At 30.3% G+C, this 19,104-nt stretch overlaps 1 long non-coding RNA gene across 1 annotated transcript in view; it reads right to left on the bottom strand.

Moving 5' to 3' along the window:
- Nucleotides 1-19,104, bottom strand: part of LOC149880300 (uncharacterized) — a 193,895-nt gene that overhangs the window by 15,499 nt on the left and 159,292 nt on the right. The window lies entirely within an intron of this gene.

The following is a 19,104-nucleotide window of genomic DNA, read 5'->3' as shown; positions in this document are numbered from 1 at the left end:
TAAGAAAATTGATACATAAAAGTTTAATTTTATTATAAAAACATATATGACACCTTTTGGATCTTTAATCACCCTCTACAACATGACAAAAGAACTTGTAACATAGTTGCATGGCATATTGTGTAAATTCCGTATGATCCATTAACTAGGCAATGTGAACACACACGTGCTAAGGGTTGGTTTTGTTATGGTTTTTATGTGTGTAATGTTGATGTAAACTATGCTCATTACAGCTAATGCTAACGTCTGCAGATGCTGATTTATTTTACTTTTTCATCAAATAAATCCTTTTTTTAACAAGTTAAAATTACAATTTTGCAATAAGATACAATATAACAATGATTAAAGAACTTAATTGTAGTAGTTTTTGAGCTGTTGTAAGTGCGTAACACGTTTTTAACTAGCTTTTCCTAAATCTATTAGTGAACATTATTCTGCGAGTGTATACATATCAGTTGTCGAATGGACTTTATTTTTACGTTTGCTCTTTTCCCAATTTTTGCAAATTTTTTTGATGCGTTGTTTATATTTGTCGTCTATTGCATTTCCAAATAATCGAGCAAGATATAACAATGTTTTTAAAATACAAATCTCATCAAGCAATTAAAAGATTCCCTTACCCTTGTTTCTCGAGATAGATAGCTTAACAATAATTACCTTCTGTAAGATCTTTGAAAGAAATTTGAGAACTTTCAAATTTGAATTTCTGACTATCATTTATTGGTAGTCTGCTCGCATTTAGTTACAGAAACTTCCGTTATAAAATACTAAAACTTTAAGTAACTGAACCAAATTAAGTCTTTATCGGCTATCATTTTCAAGACTTACATATTGTTTGAGACATAATTCCAGAGCTATTTTAAAGTAAATGCAGTTTGCAAAAGCAGGTATCGTTATTAAATTTGTACACAGTGTCTATTTTAATGTATGATTGATACATTTTAATAGATTAAATACTTTTGTGACTAAGACAAAATTTCCCTCAAATTATTCAATTAAACTTTAAGTTATGTTGTGTAATGAGCCTATACGTAATAAATAAGTAAGAAAGAAAGCAAATCAATTTCAGAAATGAGGTGTTTTTTTTTTTTTTTTTTGATAATGCTTTTCTATTAACTCTTTATATTCTGCGCTTTATATTCAGAAGATTTTTTATTATGGATAATATCAGTATCTGCCCGACAGTGTTATATCCGCCAGACGAATAGCTGTCAAGTTTGTAATTCGGAAACTGTAGCTTGACGCAACCTAACGTAAATACTCGCCGGACGTATATCCCTATCACTATTTTTCCGGTTGGACACGTGGTACGCTCGCCGGACGAATATATTCGTCGCTAAATGTCCGTTTAGTCACGTGATACATCGCCGGACAAATAGTGCAGAAGATATTCGTCCGGTCACCGGACGCATAGACACTGCCTATATTATATTCCTGCTGATGATTCAAGTAATGTTTCCTGTAACGTTAGAATATCTTGTTTGTAAAAATGTAAAGTTGCAATGTAAAGTTTAAGTTTTAAGGTATTAGATTTTAGAACTTAATAGATTTAACAATTTAACAATTTCTCAGATCACTCAAATCAAAGCCATTGGTGGTGCAACAGTACGTAAAGCTGTCAATAATGTTTTAAACCAGTTAATGGTGCCAGAAGTCCAAAACCTACTTAATAAAGATGGATCAAAAGGGAAGCTTAAGTTTACAGCTACGCAACATTACAATTGTATTAAAGGTTAGGCAATTATTGTATTGTGCATTCCTAAGTTGAATTAAAAAAAAAATTAATTTATATCTACACAAAAAAAGAAAAAATTGTTTATGTAAAAACCATTTATCTGTTCAGAAGACTAAAAATTGCAGTTTACTTTTTTGTTTGTTTAGAAGGCTTAGTATCCGAAAGAACCAGTTATGATGCCGCAACTATCGAAGCCCTTGTTGGCGATTGATTGAAGCGGGCGTTGCCAAAAGTAAAAATAGTTTACGATGCTGTCATATAAAAGCAGATATAATAAGGACATTAAAACTGCTCAGCATTTTAGCTTTTTCGCAACAACATATCAATAAAATGACAATCTCTCCAAAAAAACCTCTCTTTACAAATTGTTTTGTTCATTTATACTGAATAGTTTCCTAGATATATCCTCAAATTTCGTCATAAAGAACCGCTTACACATTTTTACTATTTTCACAGGTAAAAATATTGAAATTGTTAAATTGAACGTTCGTGCTCTTTCCGGACGTCAGCCCGATGTCATGCCGACATGTTTACGGCATCATTTTACTTCATCGGTCCGATGTCGGTCCGACAAATAAAATAAATTAACTTATGTTCCATCGGAAAACATCATCTGCTAGATGTCTGGGAACGCATCATAAAATGACTTTTTCTGTGAATGTTTTTTTATGCGCAGGCGTAGTGAGAGGAAGCGTGCGAAAATTTACGCATTACTTAAATAATAAGTCAACATGCGAAAATTTTCTTACAGTTTTTATAAGCAATATTTTGAAATTTTCAGCTGAAGTAAACTTTAGACTTTAGTAAACTTAGCATTTGAGACTTAAATTCTCTATCAAAGTTTATCTTTATAATAAATTGAAAGGCAAGTTTTTTTTTAACTTTAAACTTATTTTTAGACTTGCTTTTTAATACAAAAAATGAAGTAAAACTTATGCTTGAAATCAACAAAAAGTGTATTTTATTATTATTATTATCATTATTATTATTATTATTATTTTTATTATTATTATTATTATTATAATATAATAATAATAATAAAATACACGGAAATGTAATTGTATATTGATATGGCTTCATCAGTCATGGAAATATATATATATATATATATATATATATATATATATATATATATATATATATATATATATATATATATATATATATATATATATATATATATATATGATTAGTAAAAGACTTCTTCACTCGAGAGTGCTCAATAGCCTGCTGGCAAGAGCAATTATATAGAAGATAGAGCGAAGGATGACAACTTTGTAGGTACTTAAAGTTTCATACCGGTGTGCCGGCAAACATCAGCCAAAATCAATTTGTGTATTTTGGCTGATGATTGTGATTATGTATTTTGGCTGATGATTGCCGGCACGCCGGTATGAAACTTTAAGTACCAACAAAGTTGTCATCCTTCGCTGTATCTTCTATATATATATTTACATATATATATATATATATATATATATATATATATATATATATATATATATATATATATATATATATATATATATATATATATATATATATATATATATATATATATATATATATATATATATATATATATATATATATATATATGGATAAAAATATAAATGCGGAAAAAATAAACAATTATTCAGTAAGTTAAAATGGCGAAAACAAAGAACGTAAAAAGTAGAAGTAGAAAAAGAATTCAAAAACCAATTCGAAAAAAAAGAAAAACAAATCACCATGACAGACTATGAAGTAGGTGAAAGCAGTAAAATAATACCACAAGAACTTAAAGACATAATGGACAAGACTGATTTCGACATCGATAGATCAGTAAGTATAATTTAAATAATAAATAATAAAAACAATCAAAATATATACACTAAATAGGAACTTTTTATATTTAACAAAGGCCTCGAAAGAGGATTGGATCTTTCCAACACAGTGTACACAGGGAAAGAAGTCGATATATGGTACAACACGGCAGAAGAGAGAGTGGAGTTCTTCCCCATCGTCACAAGAACTCATGTCAAATGTACATACAGCGATGGGAAAGAGACGGAACATAGCGGCAGAGAACACACGCACGTCATCTTGGCACGGTACACATTCGTTTCCAAAACACGTAAATGGGAAAATGACGCCAGAACACTCAAGAGGTCATACTTCAGACAGCGACAATTCAGATGTCCAGGATGTGCTAACATACATCGAAACAGATATGGAAAGAAATGTGACACCTGCAAGGTATACATTAAAACTAAGCATATTAACAGCCCTACCTACTATAATAACGTGTTTAGGTATGTGCAAAACATTGTTTAGTCACATTTCAAATAACATAAACTGCAGAGAAGTAGAAATAAAAGACGATATAATAAAAACAGAAAGAAAAAACAAAAAAAATAAACATAAACTGGAATTCATTAATATTTTAGAAAAACTTAAAATATTAAACAGCCAGCATTATGAGTCTAATAGCATAAATTAAAGAACTGAGACAGGCAGAAATAAACATGTCTGGATCAGAATTAGAAAGTTGCAAAAAAGTTATATTTAGGCAAAATTATTTGCAATATAAAACAAATGACATATTAAAAGAAAGAATAATAGAATGTAATAACCACGACAGACTAGGCGCCGTCTTTTACTTTTTGCGCTATATAGCAAATCAAAACTATATGAATGTAAATAACTTAATTGAAACATTATGTAAATTTTTATTTTCATTAAACCATAAAAAAAGAGGCTTAATAGTGTGTGGTACTTCTGATAGTGGAAAATCCTTCTTCGCTAACCTGTTGTATGGAAATTAATTACCCCATGAAATTGGATATTTCAATTGTCCAATGGGAATCAATCCATCACCTTTTTTATTACAAGCTCTAACAAACAGCTTAGCCTACAGATGCGATGAAATTCATTTTGAGCAACTAGGGCTAATACAAATAATGAAAAAATTGCTGGAAGGATCACCCACACTAACAACAGATATAAAACATAAAGATGCAGTAAAAATTGATCCGCATCCAACAATCATAACCATGAATAGCGAAAACAAGCAAGATATTCTCAAATGGCATCCAAAAGAATACCAAGCCTTTGAGAATAGATGCACAGTGCTATACATGGCAAATGATATAAAAACAATATTTAGTGAAGAAGAACTATCGGAAATAGCCACATGCGCGCCTGAACTTCTATATATAATTTCAAAAGCTAATGTAAATAAAGAAAAACAAAATGTGAATATTTTAAAACGATTTAATAAAGAATATAAACTTTACAACTTTTGTTTTTTATTAGCCGGTTCACCAGTTTTATCCTTAGCAATAAACATAGTACTAAACGCAGGATAATAAGGTAAGTATGGGTGTTAAGGCCCACCTTTGTCGAATGCGCGGTAAAGAAATGCTGATTTTTTTTTGCTGCCAGTGATAAAACCAGATAACTCTAATATTTTAATGTCGAAAAAAAGTATAACAATTTATTTTTTCCCTAACTTTGGATTAGTGGGCCTTATTACCCGCCGGGCCTTAATACCCATACTTACCTTATATCTTCTGAAAAGAATTCAAAAGAGTCAAATTAGGATTAGTCTTACTAAAAGGAGTAAGCATAGTAGCAGTAGAAAAAGTACAATCAGAACCAAATTTAGCTTGAACTTGATTAGCACGCTTAAAAGTAGCATCAGTAGGATACATAAACCCAAGGATTATCATTAGGGCAATGTCGTGACACCCACATAAATACCAAATATCACATGCAGCAAGATTGTGATCAATGCATTCATAATACAAACTAATACAAGCAGATTTACCACACCAATCACCACTGACAAAAACAACCATCGCCAACAAAATCAAAAGCATAACTAAATTGAAAAAACAATTGAAAAGGTTATTTCAGTTCCTGAAAGAAGGTCCAAGAGTATGCAGACTCTCTCAGATGAAAATAAACAAAGTTTATTGCCATCTAGAGTAATTGAAGTCACCAAGTGATTATACTATGCAGCCAAGGTCTTTAAAAGAATTAAGATGGTGGAAAGCCACTAAGTTTAAGCAATTTCTTTTATACACTGGTCTAGCTGTGTTAAAAAGAGTTCTCTCAAGGGATATTTATGTACATTTTCTTTCATTTAGAGTTGCCAAAAGAGTTGTGGTTACACAGAGTTTGAAAGAAGAACTTCATTTGTTACCATACGCTACAGAGCTACAAGAGTGGTTTATTTTTAACATAAAAGATTTATATTAAATTTTGCAACACGTAGCCCACTTTCCATGGCGCACAAAAATGAATTTGCATCAAATCAAAGAGAAGATCTGATTTTAATTTCCGGTTTACAGTTTGAAAACCATATCCAGGTGTTAAGGAAGTTTACAAGAAATTCGAATAACCCTCTTCTTTAAGTTATTAGAAGAAGTACAGAATTAAAGAATGCAAGTGAATCGATTAAGCATAAACACGCAAAAGATGAGATCTCTGCTATTAATAGGGATAGTTGGTTTTGTTTAAAAAATGGAGATTGGGTTTTGTACAACAAAAGTTAACTAACGAGTTGTTTAATTGTTAGGTCGTTTACAAGAGGCTTATAAGGTATCTTTTTCATAAACTTGTGACTATGTTAACAACATCAGATTTTAAAGTTTCTAAAAACATTTCTATCTATTAGACGTTTCGAAAACTATGTTATTATGCTATGCTATTTTGAAGTTGAGAACATCATACTTTTAAGATTACTGTCCACTCCAAAACATTGAATTTTTTTATAGTTCACAGCTTTTATGATCATGTTTTACTTATAGGATTTTAATACGCAATTTTTAGGTCAGATATCAGATATCTATCAAGAGGGATGTACACACAATTTATGTATGCATCTCTCTCGATACATAACAGTTATTGGGACAGCATTGCTATTTGTCACCATTAACTTAGAGAGCTGCAGTACTCATATATATGTAGGCATTTCAAGGAGAAAACCAAACTCTTATTAGTCTGTCCGAAAAAGTTGATTATATTAGCTATAGATGCTTAACTTGTCATAATTTTGTTATAGTCTACTTTTCTTGTTAATTTATTTCAGTCTAAAAGTTCAGAAACAAGAGCTTGTTGGGTTGAAAAAGATAAAGATTATGAAGGAGTTTTTCCGACAAGCTGGGTTAATACATCAAGAAAAGTGGTGTATTTGCCAAATGGTCTAAATTTAAAACGCGCATTTGAAAATTTAGAAACTTCCAAACCTGGATGGAAAGAATTCTTAGTTATCAAATGCAAAATGTGTGGTATGTAAGCATTATTTACCAAGTGTTATTGACTGTAGAGATCATTCAACAACTGAAGAACACTGACATGATCAATTACCAAATATGTCATATACTTATCTGTAGCACACTCATGTCTCCAGATATTTATTAACCACTAAGAATTTCAAATTTTTTAAAAAAATGGCATCTGCTGGTGCAAAGTAAAAAAAAAATTTTTCAAAGCATTAAAAATATACTTTTAAATAACTCATCAACTTTTCAGTCTCTATAAAAGTCAATAAAAGAAAATTTTTGATTTCATTTTTTGTAATTTTAGGGAATTAACAGTTTCAGTAGCTATAACAATAAGGGGACAGAAATTTTGTTAATATAAGGTATTTTTTAAGGATCTTACTGATTTTATGGGGACTTTTATTTTTCTGGCGATATATATATATATATATATATATATATATAAAAGAAATATATAAAATGCGATGTGTGTACATGGCAAATATATTCATAAAGTTATTCTTTTTTCATCATTACTAAATTTGTTATTTCTTTTTACAGTCTGATGTCGCACAAAGCTATGGCTTGTTTTAGTATGAAAGGGACTAATCGCAACGAAAAAAATAAGAAAGATGTTCAGGATAAACTAAGTTTTAAAAAGTTAAAAGTTTATGAGCTTATCATTGTTAATTTTTTCTTCTTTTATAATAAAATGCTTGATGTAACATATTTTACTTTAATGATCGGCATATTAATTCACACCTTTTTAAAGCATACAATTGAAAACTTTTCCTGATACACAATGAGAAATGACATTATCTCATGAGAGATGTGTGATCACTTTTGAGAGTTGTGTCATTTTTTTCAACTCTCAACTCGTAAATTCGAAATATGAATAGGTATCTACGCGGAGAAACGAATTGAGCACGGTACTTCCAGAGACAAAACGAAGGAAAAAGTTAAACTGAAACCTCATGAATACAAGGCGAGTGCTCTACTATTCTACTACCGCAGTAAAGTTGACAACTATTCTACTGCCACACTAAAGTTGACAGCAGTTTAGCTGATTTTAGCATTGACGAAACTCTGAAGTAACAAAACAGACTTAATATAAGTCTGTTTTATTTACCAATAAAGTTGGTAAATGGGTCTAGTTTTCTGAAAGTTTTTAACGTTTTTAGTCAATTTAAGCTGTTCTTGTTGGGTAGTTTATAGAATATATTTTTAATTTTCACTAGTTGCTAGCTTTTTGTAACTGAAATACTTATATGATTTGAAATTTAAAATTAATTAAAGTTGAACTCTTTTAATTTTATGCCATTATACGTTCAACTTCTATTTAGCTAGTGCTATAAAGAAAAAAATCGAAGTCACGATAGTCGATATCAAAGCGGAAGTTCAAAAGGTAATGCAGTATGCTCCTAACAAAGTTGCTGGCGGGGATGGTTGGCGTCTTCAGAGAGATACTGATGCAAAATAGAAATTTTTTATTTGGTAATGAATTCTTTTACGCCAGAATATATGTGCTATTTTTAATTCTATTTATTATGTTGATTCAGCATCGCTCTACGTCGAATGACATTGTTATACGTCAGTAATCTGACGTCGTTCCGATGTTGTTTTAACAGTGCTCAATGTTGAATGAAATCGGAATGTTGACGTCGCCCGATGTCTTTTTTTCGACATCGACCAACCTTTCTATTTCCAACTTAAATCCGACATCGACCCGACGCACCGTGGGACGATATCCCAATTTCATGGCCTAAAGTCAAAATTTTGAGTTTTATATTTTCGTCTTTTTACGTTCAGATCTTGTTTACAGATAGTCCTAGAACAAAATTCCGAACAGAGCAGGTATATACCTGCTCTAGGCTGGCCTGGACATCAGTTGACATTTAGCCTCCGTTCGGTACGCACTAAACAAGTGGACACGTCGAAAAATTCTTGCCTGTTTTAAAGTGCTGTTAAACTGAAGAAACTATTTCATTTGAAATTCGGCCAAATGTAATTACTTTCTGGAGGTATGAAGAATATATGGTTATGCACAGTTATTACTTATTTTAATTTTTTTAATATTTAAATCGCGCGACAAGTAAACATAAAAAATTGTAAATTTTTTATCTAAAATCGATTTTCTAATGTAGTTTTAAAAATTTAACCGCGGTTATCCACCTTCTTTTGACAATGAATTGATAGTGTATAGTCTTAAATATAACATATTAAAAAACTAGCTGCCGTTGCGTGCCATTTTAATAGTGAGACAAGCTTTTTTGGAGGAATGCGTGGTGCGACATTAATCTGTTAACATAGATTAAGGTCTGAAAATGGTCATGGAAATAAGTGAATTAATATTATTTAATGGCACTGATTACATTCTAATACAATAATTTATTATTTAAAATATATGCTTTACAAGTTACTTCTCGTTCCGTTTTATGATAATCTCAAAATATTATAAAATAGTCCTCTAAGAACTCTCACCAGTTATAATTGTATTTTTTTTTTACAGTCTTCCAAATCTTCAAATATGGAATTGTCAAGAAAAAATACACTCTTTATGGTGAAAGATAGTTTAAAAAATGAATATAAATTCCTCATTGATGTTTTGACAGATGCAATTTTCAAAAAAACGGAACATGTGATACAAGTACGCGAGGATGAAATGTCATTATCACGATTTTTCGCAAATTTTCAATCGAGATGAAGAGCAGCAGGATTGATGGGAAGATTTTTTTCTGAAATAAAAAAAGGAGAATGGTTGAAATGTTGAATGGTTCAAGAAAATACTCAAAAGAATCAAATATGAGAGACATTTTTAATAGGCTCTTAATAACATCAGATCCATTTATTTCGAGCATTAAGAAATTGCCCCAGAGACCGGCAAAATCACTACATCAAGAAACTATACAATTGTTAAAACAACCTGAAGCCACCAAACAAAAGACAAGGAACAATACCGATATAGATAAAAGTGGTTCAACATCAGATTCCAAATCGAATGATTCGAATATTGATGAATATTACATACGTGATTTTTGTTACTAGGATTAAATAAACAACTTTTTTACATATATGTGACTTAATCTTTTACCAATTTAAATAAAAAGATCAAATTAAAATTACAAATTTCTGTTTTTTTATTAATAGTACAAATTTGGAAATAATTTTACAATGTTTTTGCTCTAATTTAAGGCCTGATTCATAAGTAATGACCTCGAAAACCAAACTACATGAGATTTCATATTTTCAACGTATGAACAGTTTTGGCCGCTATTTTGGAGCCGCCATTTTGAATTTTTTAAATCTGACCTCAGATTCGTAATCAGCGATCTCGAAAACCCTCGTGTAGGTAATTTGGGAATTTTGGTTACAAAATCGGGATATCTTCCCACTGTGCGAGGTCCGCTCCGACGTCGTTTTGACCAATTGGAAATAATTGTTATCAAAAAAACTTAATGTGTTTTCTGATAAATGTCAATTCTTAAATTCAAAACATGATATTGATAGTGATTTACGATTACATAGACGTTTACCTAATGTACTTGTGGAAGTTGATATTAAACATCCTATTGTTCTCCGAACCGATTCTACGTTCACTAAACTATCAATATTACAAGCACATAAAAAAAACAGGCCAGGCTGGTATAAACAGTACTTTGAATGAAATAGGATCAAGGTTTTCAGAATAAGATCATTGGTTTTCCAGAGGGAGAAAAAGGATTTTATTCATCATAAAGAATTGCGTCAATTGCAAAAAGGCATATAGTAAAACTATGAAAGGTCCTGAATCGTCTATTCTTCCAGATTATGGTTTAAACAGTAATTTTGCTTTTGCTAATACAGGAGTTTATTTTGCCGGACCATTTTACATAAAAAATATCTATTCAGACACCAACACGTTGCGTAAAGCCTACCTACTTTTATTTAAATGTGCAGTGACAAGAAATGTACACCCGGTATTGACTCCAAGTATGGGCGTCTCTTCAAGCATTTGCGCACTTAAACGATTTTTCGCCGAAAGAAGATATGTCAAAACGTTTATTAGTGACAATTTTTATACGTTTAAATCAAGCGAACTATCGAAATTTTTATGTGGTAAATTTATAAAGTTGAAATTTATTTTGCCACTTTCCAATGGTGGTGAGAGTTTTACGAGAGGTCAATATATATAAATAAAGGAACGTTATGAAAAACTTTGGGGAAAGCCCAACTGACTTTTGATTAACAAATCACAGAACTAGCTGAAGGAAAAATTATTGTAAATAGGCGACCTTTGTGAGACGTGTTCTTTTTTAGAAAATTTAGAAAAAGTAAATTAAACTTGTGCCAACACTGACATGGCATGTCACATGTTATTGTATGAAAAGGTTAAATTTTGTTATGAGGATTACAGTTCTTATGAAGAAAAAAAAGAAGGTAAAGAGTATTGTTTGTAAATATATATTTTGTATCTTTTTAAATTTTCTCGCATCATTTTTAAAACTTTTGTTTGCACACGTTTATTGTTTGCATATATGCTTATTTGATATGTATGTGCATTTGGTAATAAGTGCTTTATAGTTGTTTTATCAATGTGTTTTTATAATAATGTAAAGTGTTTTTATAATAATGTAAAGTGTTTTTAATGTTTGTGTATGTATTATATGTGTTATATAATTGTTTTAAAAATGTGTTTAAATATGTATATAAGGAATATATTTAACCTTATATACATATTTAAACACATTTATTGTGTTTATAGTTGGTACATATGTTTATATTATGTTGTTTCTGTGTTTTCAAAGTGTTGTGACTTGGTAAACATCTACCTGAAAATCAATTATTGTATTTTAGAGAAGGAGCAGAAGAAATGGCTTTAGATTGTGCAGCTCAATGTGATACGCACCTAACAGCATGGTTTAAGTTAAATACTGAAAATGAAAGAGCACATTGCTATTCTTATGTAGACATTCCTTATCACTTTATATTTGATGATAAACATTGTAAATGGAAGGTTAGACAAAGGGGTGGTAATAAAGCGATAGTAAGAATGGATAAAGTTAATCCAACTGGAGAATTGTTTTTTCTTAAACTCTTACTTTTGCAAGCAAAGGAGCAACATATTGGGAGGATATGCTTACTGTTAATGGTATTGTCCTTGAAACGTTTCATGAAGCATGTGTTTTAAAAGAATTGTTGTAAGATGACACTGAATGGCAGAATACTCTTTCTGAGGCGGTTTTAACACGTACGCCAAAGCAAATTAGACAGTTGTTTTCAATTATTTTGACCTTTTGTGAATCTGACAATCCTTTACATCACTGGAATACATGCAAAGCTTTTATGATGGAAGATTTCATTCACCGCCCAATCCCACTTCTAAAAGCTGAACAAGCTACTCTTCATCAAATTGAAAAGATTATTAATGAAAGTGGTAAAATGCAGACTGATTACAATCTTCCTGTTATTGATGAGTTTATTGGCTTAAATCTAGAAAATTTTGATGAAAATGTTCAACAACTGAAATAGTAGAATTGTGTATAAACACAACCAGCTGAAATAGTAGAATTGTGTGTAAAATGTTCTTTGCATTGGCAATGGGTGCAGAAGTTTGCATTAACTGAAAATATGAGAGTACAAGATGGGGAAGGTGAATTTTCCCAATGGCTACTAAAACTTGGGAATGGAACAATACCTGTCAAAGAGGAGGATCCTTTTAAAGGATGCATTAAAATACCAAATCAGTGCATTATTAGAGAAAATGAATCAGTTGTTGAAAAGATTTTTGGAGATGCTGATCAAAATGATTATTCTAAACGCGTTATTTTAACACCAACTAATGTTGATTCATTATCAATGAAGAAGTGCTTGAATGTCTGCTAGGTGAGGTCAAAATTTATTTAAGTGCTGATCAAATTGATACTGATGACCTTAATGAAAGAAATAAAGAAATAATGTTGAGTTTTTGAACAGCTTAACTCCTTCAGGTAAGCTACCTCATTGTTAAAAATTGAAAATTGGTTGTGTAATTATGCTACTTAGAAATTTAGATCTCAAAGCTGGGTTATGTAATGGTACTCGAATGAAAGTTTGTGCTCTTTAAAATAATTATATTGATGCAGAGGTTTTGACAGGTGTTTCTGGTGGTTAATGGGTTTTTGTTCCTCGAATTCAGTTGGCTCCATCAGATTCTAATTTACCTTTTGTTCTGAAACGTCGTGAGTTTCCTGTCAGATTGGCTTATTCAATGACAATTAATAAAAGTCAAGGTCAAACATTTGATAGAGTTGGGGTATATCTCAAAAAACCGTGTTTCTCTCATGGTCAACTATATGTTGCATGTTCAAGAACTCTAGGGCATTTAATAGTTTGGTTTTCAAAATTGATAAACATCTCATTCAAGGTATGGTAGGTGAAAAGTGTTACACAAATAATGTTATATTTTTTTTATTACTTTAATATTTTTTTCATAGTATTTGATAAATATACCTGTCATTTAATATGTTTATATGTGTTATATGAAACCATATTTGTTTATAGCTGTATATATGTTTAAATTATGTTGTTTCCATGTTTTCAAAGTGGTGTGAGTTGGCATTATATTGAGCAAGATTGATAATGTGTATGGGAGATTATGCAACCTTGATCTTTAAATCTAGGGTGTTTTAATGTCCTAAATTTGAAGTAATTGAATAACTAATATTGAATATAAAAACAAATATACTTTTATGTAGTTATATGTTTAGTAAAAAGATAAATATATAGTTAACTTTAAATTGGTTTTCTACTTTTGCCTTTCATATTTTAATTTGGTTTGTTATTTTCGCTGGATTTTAGGATCAAGGGTGTAAATATTCTATTGTTATGTGTTATTGTTGTGATGTTTTGTGTTGATAGACTGCTTGGCTTACCTTCACGTTGGTGTCTATTGTTAAAAATGAATAGCAGGTAGTTTCATTATTGGAACTTGCTGCTTTTATTTATTAAAAGCCGAGACAACATTATGCTAAAAATGCAATTTATATCTTAATTTGATTTTTTTTTTAAAGTATTGTTAATCCTTTTGTACTTCGAAATAGATTTTATAGTTACATTTTCGATAAATGTTTATATTAACTGCCATGTCAAAATAGGTTACTATAAATAGGTAAATCCATGTTCAGTTTTTATGTGGTTTTTTTTTTTTTTCTTTAATATTTACGATTGACGCATTTATACGAATTATAAAAAGAAAACCTGATTATCTTTTATTGTAAATTTTTGTCAGTTAAAATGATATAAATAGATGCAATTAGTTCAATTTTTTTTTAATTTTCTCTATTTTATGCCTAATAATATTTGTTGTACGTAACTTAGGGGATCTTTTTAAACGGGGGGTGAATATTGTAGTTTTGCGCATTTGTCAAATATCGAGTTACTTAAATCTTATGAGGTGTTTAACTAATTAATTAGCTTAACTTTGAGGAAAGAAAAATTCTTATATATGTTAAATTCTTAAATCATTGTTTCACATTTTATTATTCTGGTAAAAGGTCTTCATCAAAAACTTGATTACTCTTAATAAAAATAGCTCTATTCTCCTGACCACCATTAAGGCAAAAACGGGGAAGGGAGGTCCTTTATTAGTGTCAAAATATTTAAGAGAATTAAATTTCGAGTAACAAAAGGAATTTTTAGTAAAGGGTAGCAAATTACCATTTACTAAAAACTGTTGAAACAAAGAGGCCATATATAAAAATGGTCAGATTAGTGCCATAAATAGTAATGGTCAAATGTTCAGTTATTTTGAATAAATTTATTTAGTTGTGTGCATTTAACGTTTTAAAGACAATTTCCTTTTTTAATGAAACATGTATCAAGGGGATACCAAAAAATTAATAAGTCATGTATAATTAACGTTCTCTTTTTATTACTCTTATTAATTAAAATTCATGTTATAAAAAATATAACAAAAATTTAGCTTTTTTCGTCAATTTAAAGCCTGATGAAGTGTTATTATTTTCTGTCAGTAACTAAAAACGTATTGTTTTGAACTTAGTAAAGTCGAGGAAAATGGTTCTGCCTTACATTGATATGACATGTCAGTTAAAAATTTCTCAAATAATGTTAAATAATTGGTAAATTATTTTACCTCCGCATACTTTTTATTTTAATTTTAAAAATGGTTTCATTTTTTAAATTTGAAGGCGTTTTTCTAAAAGGGTATTAGTTATGCTTTCGCAACTTTAAATTGTGGAAAACAGCCAACATAAATTAACAGACCGACCATAACCCGTATTACGGGTTGCTTTTTGCTAGTATAAATAATTCGTTGCAATTTCAAATGCTCGGAAAGACAAATATTTTATCGACAATTGATGCTGGATACAGTCTTAGCATAAAAAAACATTATGAATTAGTTGACAAAAACAGACAAACATTATCGAGGATTATAGATTGTTTAAAATTTTGTGGTGTACACGAATTGCCCTTGAGAGGACATGACGAAACTATTGACTCAAATAATCGAGGGGTGTTTTTAGATATGGTTTCATACATAGCTACATTAGATAGTGTGTTTAGCGATCATCTTAAAAATTCAAAAATAACAAAAAATACTTCGAAAACAAACCAAAATGACATTTTAGAATGTATGTATAAAGTATACATAGAAGAAATTAAACGTGAGAATGATAAAACAAGATTTGTTTCCTTGCAAGCAGATGAAACAACTGATGTATCTTGTCGTTCTCAGTTCGTCATTATTTTGCGTTATTAAAAGGTTATCAACCAGTTGAAAGATTTATAGCATTTATTGAAGTTAATGATAGAACTGCTATGGGTCTTGCAAATGAATTAAATGAAGAATTGAATTGTTTTTGTCTGAAAGAAAAATTAATTGCACAGTCTTATGATGGTGCAGCAGTTATGAGCGGATCAAGGAATGGAGTCCAAAGTCTCATGAAAGAAGTTTACCCAAATGCCCATTATGTTCACTGCTATGCACACTAATTGAATTAAGTTTTGAAAAAAGTTTGTTCGTCGAATAAGCGAGTAAGAACTTTTTTTTCTACTTTAAGTGGATTTGGCGTGTTCTTTACATCCTCGCCAAAACGAAATGATTTACTTCGCGAAATTTCTTTTAAGCAGATACCAAGAGTTTGCGAAACACGATGGAATTTTCGTTCAAAAATAGTTACTTGCATAAAAGAAAACAAAACAAAGTTTGTGGAATGTTTTAATAAAATCATAAACGATGAAGGATGGGATGATACAAGCGTGTGGCAATCTGTTGGGTTCAAAAAATGTTTGGAAGATTTAGAGTTCAACTTTTTTTTATCTTTTTTTTATTCAATTTTAAAACATGTTGATGTACTTTACAATATATTGCAATCAAGTAACAGCAACACTATTACAATCAAGGAAGTTTTTGAAAAATTTGAGTTATCCATAAATTTTGTGCGAAATAGCATCACTGATAATGTTCCTGGAACGATTCTTAACGGTTGTAAAGAAATACCTGAAAACCAAATGAAACAAAACACATCAATTGAACTACTAATAGAAGATGCTAAAAGATGCTTGTGATAAAGTTATTTTCGAAATTAGCGACAGGTTTAGAAGCATTGAAATATTTAAATCATTTTCAATTTATGATCCGAAAAATTTCAATTTTAACAGACAACATTTTCCTTGGAATCATATAAAAAATATTCTAACAAACTATCCAATGCTGAGTGAAGTTAAGTTGATGTCCGAATTAACCGTTTTGTATAAAAATGCTTTTTTTAGTGATATCGGCACTATTAATGCCTTATCCCAATTTATGCATAAAAATAACCTAATTGAAACATTTTCTGAAGTATCAAAGTTGATAGAGATTGTTGGTCACACCTGTGTCTACAGCTGATGCTGAACGGTGTTTTAGTACTTTAAAAAGAGTTAAGACACTTTTAAGAAATTCCACAGGTCAAGATCGGTTGGATGCCTTAGCTGCACTATCAATTCATAAAGATTATTTAAAGGATATTGATCAGTTTAATCAAAAAGTAATCGAAATGTTTTCTCTTGAAACAGAGAAGGCCAGAATATTTGTATAAATAATATGCTTAAATCTTTGTTTTTAACATTATTCTTTATTTCAAGATAAATTATACCTTTATAAAAATTATAGTGTTAATCGTAACTTTTTATATTTCTGACTTACTTCTAACTAACTAAAAGTTTTTACCATAAAATTAAAATTTAAAAAAAAATCTAAAGAAGTAATATTAAAATCTGTTCAAATTATAATGCAGCACTATCAGGGCAGGTTTTAGTGCTTTTTACGAAGGTTCAATCCAATGACATTAAATACTTATGCTTTATTTTGGGATTATGCTAGCGCTTAACTCTGTCAACCAATCAAAAAACGCTAGCGACTAGGGCTGTAAATCCTGGCTCGAGTTGAGCATCAAAATGGAGAATAAATTTATACATCCGTATGTTCCAGATCAACACCCAGTTTACTTGGGAGACATCAAAGCTCTCCCTACGCCTGTGTCACAGGAGACAACATCTCGCACTAAGGGTGGTATTGTCTTCTCCCTGGACTTCAGAAATTTAAGTATCCAGTAATAGGGATTTACATTTATTGTATTATATCCTATTAAAAAGTATTATGTTTTTATAATCATTTAGATAACATATCAAAAATGTCTCTAAATTTTAGTAAAATAATTAAATCTGCTTCTTTCTATTAAATGAATGAAAAAGAATGAAAGCTTAAGTGGTATCCCACTTCAACCCATTGTGTCCCACTTCTACACATTGTGTCCCACTTCTACCCACTACCAAATACCAATAAATCAAAATAAAAGTGACATGCATTATTATTTACAGTAAATACAAGTTAGTTCATCTGAAGCGACCGTTGAACTATAATATATACAGTTTAAATGATGTATTTATGTGTATAGAATTTAGATAGGCAACCCATCTTTGCATATCTCATTGGAGCTTAACAGTAACAAAAATAGATAAAGCTCATAATATTGTCCCAGTTCTTCCAATCCTCCCCCATTACCTCGCCCCATCATGTGATAAATCAATTCATAGTTTAATATTTTGTGGATGAGTAAATGGCCAGTGTCTACCTCTCATTGTCGTCTACAAACCCCTCCACCTTTTTGATGCATGGTGTCAAAATGAACAAGAAAATACAATGTATGGTATAAAGAAATCAGATTTATTATTTGTGAAAAAGAAATACGAGTTATGCTCTTTGGTGATTACGATTTTACATGTTCAGTATACGGAATCACCGGTGCAAATGGTATGAAATCAATTAAATTATAAAAATCTACGAACTTGTGTAGTTATATTTTCATTTATTTAGTTTTATTAATGGCTTCTTTTATACTAATTATATTATCAAAATGATATCGTCATATTAGGTCGACATGGTTGCTTGTTTTGTCATATAACTCATGCAAAGATGAAAAAGCCCATATCTCAACAAAACGCAATTGTTCCAATAGTAAACTGGAAATACTTGATGCACATTTTCAAAAATTTGTTCAAAAAGGTTAAATACCAAAATTCTAAATTGTGAAGCTCTTTTACAAAACAATCATCAAAATTTTATACATGCGGTTTTTTGGTGTAAAATGTTCACAATTAAACTCATTTGCATGATGATGCAGTAAATATGCAGTATCTTTTAACCCTTTCAAGACTCTCGGTACATATATATACCACTAAATTACACAGCTGATCTGGACGCCTTTTGTGTATAAAATTCTCTTGAAATGCATACATTTTTATTTGTTGTTGACGCTTTAGGAACATACAACAAGAATAGAAAATATTTACCTAAAAAAGAGGCGAGTCTGTTTTTCAGTGCAGTAAAGATGGATTGCTATTTGAAAAATGACAAAACTCAAAAGAAGTGCTTATGTTGAGTAATTGTTATAAAGCTGATGTTACAGAAGTGACGAAAACTTTTAAAGACTGCTCAAAATGTTGTGTTTTTTGCCCAGAGTTGATTGCGTTTCATTGCAAAAATATGGGAGGGGTGGATTTAACGGAACAAATGATAGGACTATATGAACTGGATTGTAGATCAAACAAATGGTGGAAGAAAGTGTTTTATCATTTACTTATGATGTCCCTTGTAAATGC

The sequence above is a fragment of the Hydra viridissima genome, unplaced genomic scaffold, assembly GCF_058129835.1.
Source record: "Hydra viridissima isolate aposymbiotic clone 2 unplaced genomic scaffold, HvirCarnegie_v1 scaffold_13, whole genome shotgun sequence".
In the NCBI taxonomy this organism is placed as follows: domain Eukaryota; kingdom Metazoa; phylum Cnidaria; class Hydrozoa; order Anthoathecata; family Hydridae; genus Hydra; species Hydra viridissima.
The sequence above is the reverse complement of the archived record's forward strand: the minus strand, read 5'-3'. Positions and strand labels throughout refer to the sequence as shown.